This window comes from Lytechinus pictus, chromosome 12, assembly GCF_037042905.1.
Source record: "Lytechinus pictus isolate F3 Inbred chromosome 12, Lp3.0, whole genome shotgun sequence".
NCBI lineage: Eukaryota > Metazoa > Echinodermata > Echinoidea > Temnopleuroida > Toxopneustidae > Lytechinus > Lytechinus pictus.
The window spans coordinates 449185-468257 of record NC_087256.1 but is presented as its reverse complement, the minus strand read 5'-3'; the positions used below and the strand labels follow the sequence as shown (position 1 = coordinate 468257).

The window sequence follows — 19073 nt, the reverse complement described above, 5'->3', positions numbered from 1 at the left end:
TAGCCTACCGTTTGACCGATAAAATGGGTCTATTTCTGTCAGTCATATGGTCCGCTGAGCCTGAGGCTGAGCATGCTGAGCTGTAACCCAGAGAGCTCCCGCCCGCGCGCGGGCGGCGCAGCGGGCGGGAGCCCAGAAGCTTACCGTGTATTTGACCATATTCAGCGGACTAGGGTGATTTATGGTCTAAATATTTCTCCAAATGAATTGTGAAAACAGAAAGTATACAATTACCACGATTATATGGATGAAGGTCTAACGAGTGGCAGTTTCCCGACATCTGGGCACAGACTGGAACCTCAAGTCAAAAAAACGAAAAAGTTCTCTCCTCTGGCTCTACCTAGCCAGGCGGCTTCTAGAGAGTAAAAATCATTTACTAACGTAAGATCACTCTCATGAAGCCAGGCCTTCTATCCCATAGACCCACACAATGGAAGCCAAAACCTGAAACTTTCACCCCCGAGATTTCTACTTTCTTTCTAAAAGATCTAGGCCTAGCCCTAAATCATGTACATGGGATAAAACTGGGAAATAATAAGATGGCAAATATAGCGATCTTCAACGCTTATATATAAGCGTCGAAATTTGTAGCCATCTCCTTGTATTAGTCTATAATATACGACGTGTCAAATTGTAGCGAACTAGTTCGCTATTTCCAGATATCCTCTCTATATATATATATATATACGAGGGGGAATTGTAGCGAACTAGTTCGCTATTTTCCAGATCTCCTCTATATACAAACGACGGGAAATTGTAGCGAACTAGTTCGCTATTTTTCGGATCTCCTCGATATATACACGAGGGGAATTGTAGCGAACTAGTTCGCTATTTTCCAGATCTCCTCTATATACATACTACGGGATTTGTAGCGAACTAGTTCGCTATTTTTCGGATCTCCTCGATATGTACACGAGGGGGAATTGTAGCGAACTAGTTCGCTATTTTCCAGATCTCCTCTATATACATACTACGGGATTTGTAGCGAACTAGTTCGCTATTTTTCGGATCTCCTCGATATGTACACGAGGGGGAATTGTAGCGAACTAGTTCGCTATTTTTTTATTTTTCCAGATCTCCTCTATATACATACGACGGGATTTGTAGCGAACTATATATGAGGGGGCATTGTAGCGAACTAGTTCGCTATTTTTTTGTATCTCCTCTATATATACACCAGGGGGGAATTGTAGCAAACTACATGTAGTTCGCTATTTTTCGGATCTCCTCTACATGTATACGACAGGAAATTGTTGCAAACTTGTTCGCCATTTCTCATCTCCTCTCTAAAATATAAACATGGCAAACTGTAGCGAACTAGATGGCAATTTTTCTGATCTCTTCATATACACGAGGGGGAAATTGTAGCGAACTAGTTGTCATTTTTTCCAAAGCTTACATTATTGTGAAGGCTTCAAAGTGAAAATCTGCAGGTTTTGGCTGTATATATTGATGCCATATTGTCAAATTGTAGCAGACTAGTTCGCTATTTTCCAGATCTCCTCTATATCCATACGACGGGCTTTGTAGCGAACTAGTTCGCTACTTTTCGGATCTCCTCTATAAAATTATATACACGAGGGGGAATTGTAGCGAACTAGTTCGCTACAATTCCGTCTCTTGTATATATAAAGATTAGAAAAATAGCGAACTAGTTCACTACAATTCCTCCTCGTGTATAACATTTTATAAAGAAGATCCGAAAAATAGCGAACTAGTTCGCTACAATTTTCCGTCGTATATATAAAGAGGAGATCCGAAAAATAGCGAACTAGTTCGCTACAAAAGAAGAGATCCGAAAAATAGCGAACTAGTTCGCTACAATTTCCCGTCGTATATAGAGGAGATCTGGAAAATAGCGAACTAGTTCGCTACAATTTCCCGTCGTATATATATATATAGAGGAAATCCGAAAAATAGCGAACTAGTTCGCTACAAATCCCGTAGTATGTATCTAGAGGAGATCTGGAAAATAGCGAACTAGTTCGCTACAATTCCCCCTCGTATATATATATAGAGGAGATCTGGAAAATAGCGAACTAGTTCGCTACAATTTCCCGTCGTATATATATATAGAGGAGATCTGGAAAATAGCGAACTAGTTCGCTACAATTTCCCGTCGTATATATATATAGAGGAGATCTGGAAAATAGCGAACTAGTTCGCTACAATTCCCCCTCGTGTATATATCGAGGAGATCCGAAAAATAGCGAACTAGTTCGCTACAATTTCCCGTCGTTTGTATATAGAGGAGATCTAGAAAATAGCGAACTAGTTCGCTACAATTCCCCCTCGTATATATATATAGAGGATATCTGGAAATAGCGAACTAGTTCGCTACAATTTCCCGTCGTATATATATATAGAGGAAATTTGAAAAATAGCGAACAAATCCCGTAGTATGTATCTAGAGGAGATCTGGAAAATAGCGAACTAGTTCGCTACAATTCCCCCTCGTGTATATATCGAGGAGATCCGAAAAATAGCGAACTAGTTCGCTACAATTTTCCGTCGTATATAGAGGAGATCCGAAAAATAGCGAACTAGTTCGCTACAATTTCCCGTCGTATATATATATAGAGGAGATCTGGAAAATAGCGAACTAGTTCGCTACAATTCCCCCTCGTGTATATATCGAGGAGATCCGAAAAATAGCGAACTAGTTCGCTACAATTTTCCGTCGTATATAGAGGAGATCCGAAAAATAGCGAACTAGTTCGCTACAATTTCCCGTCGTATATATATATAGAGGAGATCTGGAAAATAGCGAACTAGTTCGCTACAATTTCCCGTCGTATATATATATATAGAGGAAATCCGAAAAATAGCGAACTAGTTCGCTACAAATCCCGTAGTATGTATCTAGAGGAGATCTGGAAAATAGCGAACTAGTTCGCTACAATTCCCCCTCGTGTATATATCGAGGAGATCCGAAAAATAGCGAACTAGTTCGCTACAATTTCTCGTCGTTTGTATATAGAGGAGATCTAGAAAATAGCGAACTAGTTCGCTACAATTCCCCCTCGTATATATATATAGAGGAGATCTGGAAATAGCGAACTAGTTCGCTACAATTTGACACGTCGTATATTATAGACTAATACAAGGAGATGGCTACAAATTTCGACGCTTATATATAAGCGTTGAAGATCGCTATATTTGCCATCTATAAAATACCGGATAAAACTTCATTTCCGAAATTTCTACGCTCTCGTTGTTATTTTTGAACAAGAATTCATCAAAAAAATGAGAGAAATATTGTGTAAAGACGGAAGAGACTTGCCCGATGTTTACGCCGCCATCTTGTTTCCTATTGTTCTTCGCCAACGTTACAGACGCATCTTGTTTCCTATTGTTCTTCGCCAACGTTACAGACGCGTGCGTCTGTAACGTTGGCGAAGAACAATAGGAAACAAGATGGCGGCGTAAACATCGGGCAAGTCTCTTCCGTCTTTACACAATATTTCTCTCATTTTTTTGATGAATTCTTGTTCAAAAATAACAACGAGAGCGTAGAAATGTCGGAAATGAAGTTTTATCCCATGTAGGGCCTACATGTAGGGTGTCTGGAGAAAAAAATTATTTTTCTTATTTCAAGAAAATTTCACATTGTCTTTGTGAATTTGAAGAGAAATTACCTTCAGACTGACAGAAATGTAACATTTTTGAAAAAAATCCGATTATTGGCTGCAAAAAAGAAGAATGAAATTAGGTAAATTTTCAGCATTTCTCTGCCATAGACTGTGTAGTTAAGAAATGGACACACACAAATTATCCAAATTTTTAGCTTCCGAGAGCCGTTATAAATTTACTATTAATGCCAAAAACTTGTCCATAAAGAGTCCAATAGGATTTTTTATGCTCTATCTGATGGTATGATTTTTATAAAGATTTGGAAACCAGATCACAATGAAAAATTGCGACAAAGTGAAAAAAATTGTGCAAAACAGAAATTTCATTTTCCCATAGAAAACGCATGGAGAAATGGCAATCTCAACACACACAAAAATAAGGGTTTGCAATTTATCTCTAAATCCTTGTTTAAAATGATCATATAAACTTGTCCTTACTGTCAAAAGAAGCCCCTGAATTTTCTCTTTCCATACATGCCAAACACAAGTTAATAATCAATTCAGATCACATTTTTCTAGTAGCCTGAACTTCCCCGAAAAAATGTGCCATATTTTCCCCTAAATTAGCCTGTTTTATGCTGACACTTTTCAGTGTGGCTTCAGACACCCTACTACATGATTTAGGGCTAGATCTTTTAGAAAGAAAGTAGAAATTTCGGGGGCGAAAGTTACAGGTTTTTTGGTGGTACACGCAAAAGTATATGACGGAAGCCCTGGCTTCGTATGAGAGTGACCTTACGTTAGTAAATGATTTTTACTCTCTAGAAGCCGCCTGGCTACCTCTACCCATGGACCTATTACGAATGGACATTCAACGAGAGCATTTTATGACCACCACCTGTTTCCAGCTGTCAAAATTGCTGTCTAACCCTTAACTTTCTCTTTACGCGGTTTTTACAATGACCGCCCGGGGTGATTGTTTAGGCGAGGCGTCAAAAGCCCAAATGCGTTCCAACGCGTGCATAGCCATTGTTCCTTAATGAGAGTGTGCAAAGGAGTTCCAAGAGATTAGTACGAAGTACCGTTATATTCTACATTAAAGCTAATTTGCATAATCCGTACACGCTGGGGAACGGGGCAATTATTATCTCGATCGCTATTGGCTAATCCGCCGGAGCGTCGCACGAGAATACACTGAATAGTGCAAGTTCACATACACACACACACACAGCGCGCTAGCGTACACTTCACATAAAATGAGGTCAGTGTTCGGCGTGCACGTCGGATCAACATTTGCAGCGAAGCTTTGCAGCGAATGCAGCGCGTGAGGTGCGGGCGGATCTATACGAGAGGGGGAATAGGGGTTGCTTGGGGCAAGCTTCCTGTACAAAGTACCAATTAAAAAAAAAAAAAAAATCCCGTGTTTACGAGAGTCGCGCAAGCAAAACGGTGGCGGATCAGGACATGCTTTTAAATTGTTTTGAGGGGCGAACGAGTGAAAATATATTTTGTATACCTTTCGTTATGAACTCCCGTTCTCCATGACGAAATATAATTGACGAAAGGAAAGTAAAACAGAATAGAAGTCACAAACATCTCAGATGGGTGTGCGATCTATCACAACATGTTTTAAAGTTGTTTTTAGGGGTCAACAAGTTAAAATATATTTGATATACCTTTCGTTTTGATCCCTTGTTATCCGTTAAGAAATATTAAATACGTCTTTTCTCGACGATGTTGGAAACGTAAATAAAACAGAATAAAAGTCACAAACATCTCAGAATAGTGAGCGATCTATCACGACATGTTTTAAAATTGTTTTTAGATGTCAACAAGTTAAAATATATTTGATATACCTTTCGTTGTGATCCCTTGTCCGTTAAGAAATATTAATTACGTCTTTTCTCGACGATGTTGGAAACGTAAATAAAACAGAATAGAAGTCACAAACATCTCAGATGGGTGTGCGATCTATCACAACATGTTTTAAAGTTGTTTTTAGGGGTCAACAAGTTAAAATAGATTTGATATACCTTTCGTTATGATCCCCTGTTCTCCGTAAAAAAATATTAAAGATGCATTTTCTCGACAAAGTTGGAAATGTAGATAAAATAAAATAGAAGTTGGTAGCATCTCATATTTATTGGTGATACATATTTTTCGAGGGGTCAACAAGTTAAAATATATTTGATATACCTTTCGTTTTGATCCCTTGTTGTCCGTTAAGAAATATTAAATACGTCTTTTCTCGACGATGTTGGAAACGTAAATAAAACAGAATAGAAGTCACAAACATCTCAGAATAGTGAGCGATCTATCACGACATGTTTTAAAATTGTTTTTAGGTGTCAACAAGTTAAAATATATTTGATATACCTTTCGTTATGATCCCCTGTTATCCGTTAAGAAATATGAAAGATGCATTTTCTCGACAAAGTTGGAAACGTAGATAAAACAAAATAGAAGTCACAAACATCTCAGATGGGTGTGCGATCTATCAGGGCATGATTGAACATTTTTCGAGGGGTCAACAAGTTAAAATAGATTTGATATACCTTTCGTTATGATCCCTTGTTCTCCGTTAAGAAATATTAAATACGTCTTTTCTCGACGATGTTGGAAACGTAAATAAAACAGAATGGAAGTCACAAACATCTCAGATTGGTGTGCGATCTATCAGGACATGTTTTAAAATTGTTGTTAGGGGTCAACAAGACAAAATAAATTTGATATGCCTTTCGTTATGATCCCTTAATTGTTCTCCGTTAAGAAAATAATATCAAAGATGCATTTTCTCGACAAAGTTGGAAACGTAAATATAAGACAAAATAGAAGTTGGTAGCCTTTCATATTTGCGATCTATCAGGACATCTTTTAAGATTGTTTGAAGGTGACAACAGGTTAAAATATATTCTATATGCATTTCGTTATGATACCTTGTTTTCCACAAAGCATAGGCGGTTCGGGGGGCGAGGGACCCCCCCCCCCTCTTGGTCGAGCAAAAAAAAGATAGAAAAAAGGGAAAAGAGGAGGGAAAAGAGAGGAGAATAAAGAAGAGGAAGACAAGTGAATAAAATAAGATGAGGGAAAGACTTGGGAAAAAAAATCTTTCATGTCACTATACAATTTTCGCTCGCGCTTTGCCCTTGCAGCATTGCCTGTTAGGTGATTTTCATATCTTGTTCAATGAGTTTAGGTATCAAGTTTGGAAGTTAATTTACAAAACACATTTCACCTCGGAAATTGAACTTCATTATTTTGTGTGATTTACAAACTGATTTTTTAAAAGTGCTCTGTAAACATGTCAGTTTTATGGTCTGAATATTAATATTTTCTGTTCGTGCTGCGCGCTCGCGAATTTTGATTGGTACCTATCATTCTCGTGCATTCCATACATTTTCAAAATATCCCTTTTCGGGTCTGATTGTCAAATCGTATCAGGTTATACCGAGTATGTTTTACGTGACTGCTAAGAAAGCACGAATGCCTGTGAGCAAGCAATCAGGGCACCAACGGCTTAAGGTCCTCTCCGAGGAACCTGGTAATGAGGATAAATGCCTTACCAAAGGGCACTCGCGCACCACTTGGGAATCGAACCCGGTTCACCGGAATCCGAAACCCCCGCTCTACGACTGAGCTATCGCGCCTCAGCTAGCGCTGCACGCTCGCATTTTGATTGGCGATTTATGTATGTCTCAATATTGATTATACAACAAACTACTTGAAATCCCCTTTTCATGACAGAATGACAAAAAATTGGCTCACGGTTCGCGTTCGCATTAATGGTTAAATATATGCATCATATTTATAGTTACAAAGGTGCTTGAAATGTCCAGATTTCAGGCCATACTATCAGATTTCGCGCCCTCATTATGCATTAATGAATATTTAAGATATTTCGGGTGATTTCATGCAACGGTCTAGAGTGGGCCATAATGTGCCTGCACTGTACATCTATAGGTCCTTGGTTGAAGTCAACGACCCTATATAGCTATAACACCCCTTGAACCTGAATTGGGTCAATTACGCCGTCTAGCACGTTTTGAGAACAATAGATGAAGGTGTGAAAATCACAAAGCAGCTAACAATAGGAAAAATCCGTTTCAATTGAAGTTATGCTATAGATTGCGTGTAGCTGTTTGAATGTGAAACCCTGAACATGCTGAATGCCTCATTGTCTGTATGTTAACTACTGCTGTGTACTAGTAGGTCCATGGTTATAGATCAGTTGCGTGCATGTCTTCTCCAAGCCGATTCATAGCTTGTCGGTGGCTTTAATGCACGTAAAATACAAATATACATGTAACTCTCTGTCCCATTATAGGGCATTTTGACTCGCCGATGAGATAATTTTGACAAAACAAAAATGAATCACACTAATTATGCAGCAGCTATGTTTCTAAACATTACATGATCAAAGAAAAGACACGGGATGATATTTATTAAATTTGTTAATGGCGGCTGGTCTTTATGATAAAAACATAGGTCTATTTTATCTTTAAGACATGAGAAAAAAAATAAATCAATTATATAATTAATGTGTGTGTTTTACTTTTTACAAACGTGTATCAATCGAACATGCTGACTACATGAAGAGTGTCGAGGTCCATTACATGATTTATTGGTATTTACACCGAGTTATCAAATAATGGTACACGATTTTAGAAAAGAAGTTTTGAGTGTCATCTCGTGTACGTCAAATCTTAGCAAATGTTAAAAAGTTTCTGAAATGTCAATACTGTGAAAGTATATGCACTTCATTAAACGTGGACATCAGCAGGGTGGTCTCCATTAAAAGGAATTTTTTTTTTGCCCTGTCGATGTGTACCTCTCGATGTAAGGAGGCGATCGGAGCTGCACCCCTTCCATATTGTCAGTGAGAAAGGAAGAAAGTGATTACTCGAGATGGAGGGTGAAAAAGAGGAAGAGGATCTGTAATGGGAGGAAGAAACATAATAGAACGGTAGGGCCGGAAGGAGAGGTTGGCCATATAAAATTATGAAAACATTCAGGTCACTATTATCAAAATCAAGTTCAAGTTTATTTAATACAGGATATAGATGCTAATCTACAAAATCCCCAAAAGAGAGAAAAGAGTTGATATAAGGTTAAGAATTCAGACTATAGAACGGAATACCATTTACAAACACAAAATAGGCTATGCACAAGCACTTCCACCCGTATGCAATACTTTAATGAGGGTCTTCATCCGTCCAATGACATGCAAAAAGTACAAAATTTCCCTTCGTGTACTTCTCTTCATTTTGTGAAGAGAAGTACATCCTTTTTCCCCAGTGATTAATTGATTACAGTGATTAATTTTATTATGTCACAATAAACCTAATTATGGCAATTTATGCACCCCCAAGAAATAGTGTTGAAGGCCCGGTCTATCTCTACACACAGACCACACACACTTCGCACAGTTCAGTCAAGGCGGTACCAAACGGCCGGTGCCAAATATACGGAAATTGTGAGGAGCGCTTTTCCTATAAAAGGAATTGATATGCATTATAAGGGCTTAAAACTTGACCAAAAAGTTTATCACCCCAAATTTGAGAATATGGACCCCGGATATGGACCCATGTTTAAGGCCAATATCTAAAAATTGGGGGCATGAACCCATGTATCTAAAAGCAAGTATCTAAAAATTGGGGCCATGCATGTTTAGGGATTTTCCAGCATAAAACCATACCCCATGTTTAGAGATTTCCCGGAGATTTCTTCCAAAAGAGCGACCCATTTCAGCGGCACATCCCCGTATACCTTATTTCGTAAGTACCCCCCCCCCCTGGCTCTAAATGTATTCAAAATTTTCTGAACTCTAAGATATTTGACTTGCACGTAATTAATTTCCTCGTAATTTTTCTCTTATGGCTCGACTGTATTGATCTTTTATTTTCACTTTGCCGATACCATAATAAGACTCGAAAATGTGTAGATTATCTAGTACTAGTATCTTAAAGTCAGATCCGACTTGGAGAGAAGCGATTATCACATAAAGGGTCGTAATCAGTCATGCATTAAAGTTTTATATCTACCGGTATTAGAAATATGTATTTGTACCCGACTTTGTTACATTTCTCTTAATGCTGGCTTCCAATCGTAAATTTTGTGAGTGGAATTGTTTTGCACAAGTCCGGCTGCCTCCGACTGCACAAGCGTTGACTACCGGTAGATCCACGGGCAACCGTCGCGACGTCTCGGCTCTACTGGGTACTGGAGAAGTACCAGGCCAGGGTCGAGTCACTTGTACAAGAGCAAGTTCTGCATTTGCCTGACTTTTGAAAGAGCCTCTATTTTGAGGCTCGGGTTGTGGAGTATGGATTTTCGTTTATTTGGTTCTCTGGTTATTTTATCATTTTTTCTTTTACGGGCATTATAATTATTCCCTTCTACTACCACAGTGCGCCCCCCAAATATATCACTTTGGGGGGAAAGACTTACATGTTATGGAAGCCATTAAAATCAACTTTCATATGACACCAAAAGGTTGAAATACTATCACGTTTGAGCGAACACTGCCTATTGAAACAAAGGGTATGAAAATTATGCTGGGCTGGAATTAGCCTTCCATTTTTTGTCAGTTTTTGAGGGGCAAATTATTTGGCTTTGGAACTTGCAATGTTATGGGCGTTGTGATAAATTATTGATCAACCACTTAGGAATGTTTAAGCAGGTTTTATGAATTATTAAATTGAACAAAAATTACACATCTTGGGCAACATTTCAACATTATCATGTGGCTCTCAGCAATGTGTTCATTGGAGTCAGGAAAATAGGGGGTGAGATTGGACGTAAGTGGGATAAGTAGGTTGATGGAAAAAGGGTCAACATAACATTTTAGCCCCCCTCCCTCTCTCTCGCACTCCCCTTCTGTTGAGTGACTGATTTTTATTGTCATGCATGTACGCGTGAAGTCCAGAGCAGAATGTTAATTTAATTATAATGATAATTGGGCCATCAACTTTTTCCTATCAACAATTTATCAATAAATCAACTATTTCAATGGGCAATGTAATCAATCAAACATTCAGTTTTTCAATAAAGTATTTCATAAATTATAATCAAGTCAATTTCTTGGTAATCATTCAATAAAAAGAAAGAAAAAAAAATGACTATCAGCCACCGGTCACTTCAGTGGCAAATAAGTTTTGAATAGGCTACCCCCGGGAGGCTACCATCCAGGAAGTGAGAGGGGTCTGGAAAATTGAGGGGGGGGGTGGAGATACATAAGAATTTTATTTGTAAAATTACAAAAAGATGATGAATGCCCTTTCAACCAAGTCTTACCATATCTCGCTTGTAACAGGTACCATCACATTACTCCGACTCACAAAACACACTGCTTAGGTCTACAAGATGAATAGGCTACACTAAATTTAAAATTCCTGTTCACTCAACCATCATTCTTACAAGTTTCAAAAATCATATTTGTTGGGGAAAATCCAGCATAAGTGTTACCTTCCCCTTAAAAATCCCAAACTTAGGATTTTTTTAAGAAGTCACCATGCAATCAAATTTTGCCTCATTGTGATGTCAACCATACGATAAATAGACATAAGGAGAACAATTTGTCCTTAATTGACATCGTATACAATTATGTTACCTGGTTATTGATCATTCGTTCTCTGTATATGAGGTTCATGGGTCGAATCTCGAACCAACTGAAGAGAGTTGCAGCTCCGTAATTAGCTTGAAGTAGAAGTTCGCCTTGGTGAGAAACACTCATGAAACTGTTCAGTCTAGGACCTACCTTTAATTTTCAAATGAAATTCAATCTCGACAAACATGCCCCTTCCCCCACTGTCGTTCCATCACAATCGCCATAATCATAATCATAATCATTGTAATCATCAAAACTAGGATTATTATCATAATTAATCTCAGCACCTTCATCACTGTCATTATCACCGTCATCATCATAAAACATTAATCATCACCGCGGGCGGCGGAGCAGAGGATATATCCTTTGTTCATAGGGTGCATCATTATTGTCCCCCACAGCAAAATATTATCCTCTGATCATCACTATTATTGCTACCATAATCACCAATCTTGTCGTAATAAATATTCTCGTGATCAATTACGATCATTATACCATCATCATTATATCAACATTATAATTATTATCACCATTCTTGTCATTGCCATCATCGTTGGGATTACAATCATAATCATCACCATTATCATAATCAGCCATCATTACCTTTCTTTTCGATATCATCATCACGATCATAATGTCTTGTTTTTTTATTCACACATCATTATGTTTATAAATTAAAAAAAAAAAAAATTATTATCGTCATCATTATTACCACCGCTTTCATCCTCATCCTCCTTATCCTTCTTCATTAACACCAACATCATTATTACCATCACCATTATATCATCCTCGATCATCATTCCGTTTTCACAAACGCTGACTACTTGTAGTAGTTCCGTGATTGTATGGACAATGTGGTTTGGGAGGATTCATTGGGGTCAAGAAAGCACAATTAGAGATTATCAGAGATCGTTGCGTAACTTCAGTTGAAACGGATTCTTCCTATTGTTAGTTGTTAATTTTTTTTCACACCTTCTTTGTTCGCAACACGTGCGAGAAGGTGTAGTTAATAGAACCCATTCAAGTCGCTCCGGGGCATTCACTTCAAAAGCTTCAAAGGGAAGATAAGAGTTATCTTTCCTAAAACGAAGTAACTCAAGTGCATTGGGGTCTTGAGAATAAGAACGAATAACAAAGGAGATTGAGAACTGAACATGACTGGGAAATGGGAATGGATGAGGATTTCAATAAGTTGTATGCATAAATACGAATGCTAGTACCCATGATGAGCATTGGAGGACGCAGGGGGAGGGGGGGCACAGTCGGTCCATGCCCCCCATTTGAGAAGCAAAATAAAAATTTGTAATGTTAAAATGCAAGTCAATCTTCATCATTTCATAATTTCAAATCAATACTCGTTTCTTCATCATTTTGAGTTATTTTAAGAAATATACAATTAATTTGCTCAGCCATTTCATGATATTAAGAGAAGTCATAACAAATATTGAATAATGAACATTGCTTTATCCAAGTTTCCATCATCATGATTTTGCGTTCCTAATGCCTCGGTCATATTTGCTCTACGGCGGCCGTACGGTGAGTCGGAAACACCTGTTTTATCCTTTTTTATTCAGACCACGTGTTTGTAGCTATTACACACAAAAAATGTTAAAACGGTTGATTTTTACTCGCCGTACGGCCGTCATAGAGCAAAAATGACCGCGGTAAGGTCAGGGAATGTTGCAGGAGTTCACCCCCCCCCTCCACTTAGATAAAAAAATTGCTTGTAATTTTTTTGTTTTGTTATGAAAAGACCTAATGGGGGGGGGGGGCGAAAACCTCTGTCAAATTTTCATTCAACTCGAACTCTACCTTTCAAAAATCCTGCGTACGCTACTGCGAAAGCTAGAGTTATTGGAGCTATATATATACGTAGCGTAAAGAGAATTTTGTTTCATAGCGGCAAAGCTCTGCCTCAAGTACCTTGTATTGTGTATGCTTGCGCGCACATGGTATCTATAAAACTGATATTAAGCGTGCGGGTATACAGCAAGAACGATACGGAGTCGTGACTAAACTTTTCTGAGGACTAATTCGGAGGAATCACGCGTACCAGTGACAATGCGGCCGTATTTGTCAGCGCTTTTGGAATTATTAGGCATGGTTGTAATCACATCTTCAGGAGCGAACAGAGCTCTGCAAGCTGATTCAGTGGGTCCAGCGCCTGTAGACTTTGTGCGCGGTCGCCGCGATTGATCGAATGCTTTGACGGATCGCATTTTACTTCCGCTGGTAGCCAAAACAAAATTTATTTCCCTTTCCATCTTTGTCAGGAATTTACGGGAATTATATACATATTTTTGGAAGCTCACATCATCAGGTACTAATGCCTTGGTCACATTTGCTCTAGGGCGGCCGTACGGCGAGTCGAATACAGCCGTTTTATTCATTTTTATACAAACCACATTATGTAGCTCGTACATAAAATGTTAAAACGGCTGTTATCGATTCGCCGTACGGCCGCCGTATAGCAAATGTGACCAAGGTATAAGCATGAATAAGCGATTCGCCGGAGCAAAATGTTTGCGTCCAGGTTCTTGTCCCTTTGAATACTTGTCACGCCTTCCAACCAATTAATTACGGCACACATCGTCACTCATTATACTAGTAGTTGCACCCTCACAACATTTCACGGCAAACAATTGAGGTAAGGAACTTCTCTACACGCGCCAATAAATTCCTCTTGGCTTGCCAGCCCAATGCCCGGGAACAATAGAAGTGCCAGAACGCGACTGCACGGGCTCGTTATGTCGCTCCGCGATGATCGCACGGGTGCTCTATTGATATGCAAATTCAACCTCATTAACTTCGTGGCGTGCAAGCCCGTGCATGAAAAGTAATGAGGGCGTGCAAACGCGTTTGCACACCCCTCCCGGATATTGACGTCCCGCCTTACACAAGCTCCTTTCGCCCGATGATCGTCACCGATCGATCACTGGCCCTCTTTCGACCAAAGACGGTCATGTTGTAGCCCCGATTGCCAATAGGGAAAGTCCTTACATTACCTAGAATGCAATGCGCAATTCATATCCGGTTTTTCAGTACATTATTTTAGGCTCTCTATAATGTGCGATTGTCGTCTGTCCATCAAAAAAAATCCCGTTAAATTTCATCAATCCTGTGGAATTTTATGCCCAAATGAAAATCAACTTCTGACCGAAGGTAAGCGCTACTATCGACATCGATACTGTCCGAAAAAGCTGAGATTTTAACGTTTTTCCGCAGATTTTTTCGTCGAATTTCAACTGCTTTTTTGCCGTAGATATACGGATCTGCAAGGTGATTTCAATGCATTTCATTTCCGGTTGTTAGCGATGTACGTAAAAAATACGTTTATGCACGCCTGTTTTCTTGTTTCTGCTATCATTTTCATAGCGCTAACGTTCGCTGCTGTGCGTTGCTTTTGATAAAGTGAACGAACAACATCGCAATGGGTAGGAGCAGCGTACAATTGATTTCCGCTGTCAATCAGTGAGAGCATGTTTTACGACCGGCTTGATGGGTGTCAGCTGCCAGCGCTCTGTTTATAAAAGGATTAGCGGCGACAGTCTCTGTGTCAAAGGAGGGGATTCGTTGAATGTCCATTCGTAATAGGTCCATGCTCTACCCCAGTCTCGATCGGCCATTTTGTTACGATTTTTAACAAAAATGGCCGATCGAAACGGGGGTAGAAGGAGAGAACTTTTCGTTTTTTTGAGGTTCCAGTCTGTGCCCAGATGTCAGGAAACTGCCACTCGTTAGACCTTCATCCATATAATCGTGGTAATTGTAATTTGTATACTTTCTGTTTCCACAATTCATTTGGAGAAATATTTAGACCATAAATCACCCTAGTGCGGTGAATATGGTCAAATACACGGTAAGCTTCTGGGCTCCCGCCCGCGCAGCGGGCGGGAGCTCTCTGGGTTAGCTGAGCTGTAGTGTAAGTTAGTCACTGTCAGTAAACCAGGGAGCCCAGGGGCCCGTTTCTCAACACCGTCATAATTCTAACTTCTTGACTAAATCGGAGATAGTGAGCTACTTGTCCGCTAACCGTTTCACGAAGCCCTCTTTACCAAGATCGGGTACAACAACCTCACTAAATATTTATGACACCTCCGAACCTGTCATAACTTCTTTTTTAATGACGTACATGTACTGTAGCCAGGTCGTAGTCACTCACACTAATACGAGGTTCGTATATATATATATACGAACCTCGTGAGTCGTACACCGGACCGTGTTTGACCGTAGATTTAGAAGTAGTCGGCAAACATTGCTTCATTGCTGAAGTAATATTTGCCGAAACTCCTTCTCGCTACGCACCGGCATGACCGGGGCTCTTTCCGGTAAGTAGCAATACATAACAAAATTATAGGCCTACATATGATATTTAACTCATTTCATTTAAAAAGAGCAAATTTCGCTTACCTCGGCCTAGCAAGTGACTTCGTTTGTCTCTTCTACGGAAATACAAGGAAGCCCGTTGGTGGCGCTAATAAATTTCACAACCTTGATTCAGCTCCTCGGTAATTTTATAACTGTGTGAGTGTGTCTAAATTCTTTGAATGCGCAATTCTTATGATTAATTTACTAATTATGGGCACCAATAAATAAAATACCTTCAAAAACATAATTCAGGATTACTTTTGGCGATGATAACACTTTTGTTGCAATTAATTTAAAACGATGACTAATATAATTTTTTTTTTTTAAATAAACATGCCTGGAACAAAACCAGCAGTACAAGCAGTATTAAATTAAAGAAAAAAAATTTAAAGAGGGATATGAATGACTTAATATCTTACTTTAGACTGCTTTACACCCGTATTTCACTCCGTGTTCATCCTCCGGTTATCCTCAAAATTGGTGATTTTGGGCCAGTATCTTTTTCCTCACACGTATTATTCACGGCTGATTTCAAAACATCGCATGCGATCGCGATCGATCAGCGACCGATCGCATGCGATGTTTTGAAATCGGCCGTGAATAATACGTGTGAGGAAAAAGATACTGGCCCAAAATCACAAATTTTGAGGATAACCGGAGGATGGACACGGAGTGAAATACGGGTGTAAAGTAAGATATTAAGTCATTCATATCCCTCTTTATATTTTTTTTCTTTAATTTTTACGATAACCATGATTGCCATCCCACCTTTTATGACTCGGAATATCCGATCTAGTTCACTGTCCCGATGTTCGGGTAGGTGGAGCGTAGTGTAGCGGTAGTGAAGTGGAGTGGAGCCTGCACGAACATCGCCTGAGGTAGCTGAGCTGAGCCTGAGACTGAGAGTTACCTAGATCTCGAGCGATGTTCATGCAGGCTCCGGTCCACTTACTACCGTACCGCTACACTACGCTCCACCTGCCCGAACATCGGGACGGTGAACCAGTTCGGATATATCGAGTGACAAAGGTGGGATCAAATGGTGGTTTATTGTAAAAATTATAGAAAAAAAATATAACAAGAAAGAAAAATAGCTTTATTTCTTACTCTGGCCATACCGTGAAATTTGTCACCTCTCTTGTCATGTGTGTCGGTGTGTGTGCGATCGTTGTGTACAATTACAAAGTCAATGGGAGTGGAAAGATGTCACCACCGCTGACGAAATAAACGGCAATGAATGGACTGGTGACATAAACCACGATAATGCCCTTACTCTTCAACCTTATTTCACTCCATGTCCATCCTGCGGTAATATCTCAAAATTGGTGATTTTGGGCCAGTATCTAATTCCTCACACGTAATTATTCACGGCCGATTTCAAAACATCGCATGCGAGGCCGAGGGTCGATGGTCAAACAGCATTAATATATTATATATTATTGGATCGCTCAGAAAATACCAGAAATATTCCAAGAGTTTGGGAAAATATTCCACTCATTCGTTAAATATTTCCCCAAACTCTTGGTCTTGGAATATTTCTGGTATTTTCTGAGCGATCCAATATATTATAATATTAATGCCGTTTGACCAGCGACCCTCGCATGCGATGTTTTGAAATCGGCCGTGAATAGTTATGTGTGAGGAATTAGATACTGGCCCAAAATCACAAATTTTGAGGATAAGCGGAGGATGGACACGGAGTGAAATAAGGCCTGGGTGAAGAGTAAGAAATAAAGCTATTTTTCTTTCTCGTTATATATTTTTTCTATAAATTGTACAATAAACCAACATTAAAAAAACAAAAAAAACAATGACTTACTTCGGCTGTCGCGCAACTCTCACACTTCCTGGTTTATCCAAAGTTCCAAACTTAATACATAAACATATGGCCATTGAGTCCCTGTACAGATCGAGTAAGAACTTCGGTCTCTGATTTGGGAGTGGAGCCAAAGAGTTCAGCGGAACAACCAATATAACAGAGACTGAAGCTGTCGGTCTACGATAACCTATAACGTCAAGCCTCTGCGCTGCAGCCACTGCTGATCATCTCAACTTTACGCGACAACGAAATTGAAATCAGGGAGAAAAAGCAATAAATCCTATCGTACAGAATGCGAAGGTTAAAATGATAAAATCACTGCAAGAATCAGAAAGCATAAATATTATATTTCAGTAAAATGTATAGATCTATACGAGTATAAAACTCATTTATTGTGCTCATCTTAACTGTAGTCTGTAAACATGGTAGCTAGAAGATAATTTTACGGGGATGTACATCGTGTTCGTCTCCTGTTCGTGAGCTATATATAGGGACTTCAGTCACGTGACATTGCTCGTTGACCGCGATCGCTCTCCACGCACAGTCAATGGGAGCCCATTGACTTTGTACACACTCACGAGCGGTCTGCTTTTGGCACGCGATTTGTGAATGAACTGAAAAAGACGGCTTGTGACGCATTGTTTTCAAAGGGCTTAGCCATAGGGCATCGTTCTGATTGGTCAACCTCCTCATAATTATTAAGGAACTGATGAATAAACATGAAAAATGAACAAACCCCAAAAATAGCCATGTCCGTCACTGTCTTAGAAGTTAAATGGTTGTTCAGAGAATATCTTCAGCTGGCACCCCCGGAAGGCGTCAATGGGATTCGCTATTTTTTGGTACGTAGCATTATCATTATTTGTTGCTATTTATGAAGTTTCTTGATTTTTTATTGAAAATTTACCACTCCCTTGCTCGGCAGAGTAACATGATGTCCCAGTCATTTTTTTGAACGACTTACTGGGTCCAAGCGAGCAGAGGCAAAAACCCCCAGTCGATAATGACGTCATCATCATATTCCAAGTGGATTCGTCCACTGATCAAGAGGGGTGAAAAATAGGAGGGTCACGACTTTTACATAATTATCTTTATCTAACACGTTTGAAAATTTTAGAAAAATAATCTTATACGATGTCACAGAATTATAAGATCAATAAAGACCTCAAATGATCATGAAAATCATTCATTGAAAATGAATTCCTCTGTTGGAATACTTTGTTCCCTATGACGAATGGTATCGTGCCACAGCGAGATTTCATTATACACCCCCGTGGATCATGCTCAATTCTTTTATGATTAAACAAGATCGACCGTCTTTAATCAATAAATTTATCATCTTCGACACTACCGAGTCTATTTGCTATTTTAATAACGCTGATCTCCATATGAACTACGGTAAAATGTAAGTTTGACCCTCTAGATCTAACTGAAAAAACACTCACGAACATTTTATTTCATAATGTCGTCCGGATTGAACATACCATATTTTTACAACACGAAAACCTACGAGTGGGGCTGTACTAGACATCTTCGGAAGAGTACAGAGTCTTGTTAATAAAAGTAAGAATTTATCAATTATTTCCTTTTTTGTGGAATTCAGCGGCTCCTTAAAGGCTATGATAAGAAAAGTTTTTAAGGAATATTGCATTAGTAGACTGACATGGCCTGGTTGGGTCGGGAGGGGGAGGGCAAATTCAAACACTAG

The 19073-nt window shown here is 39.2% G+C and overlaps 1 protein-coding gene across 1 annotated transcript in view; it reads left to right on the top strand.

Annotated features, from left to right (window-relative positions):
- Positions 1-19073, top strand: part of LOC129273307 (signal recognition particle subunit SRP72-like) — a 42627-nt gene that overhangs the window by 241 nt on the left and 23313 nt on the right. The gene's annotated exons all lie outside the window — the stretch shown is intronic.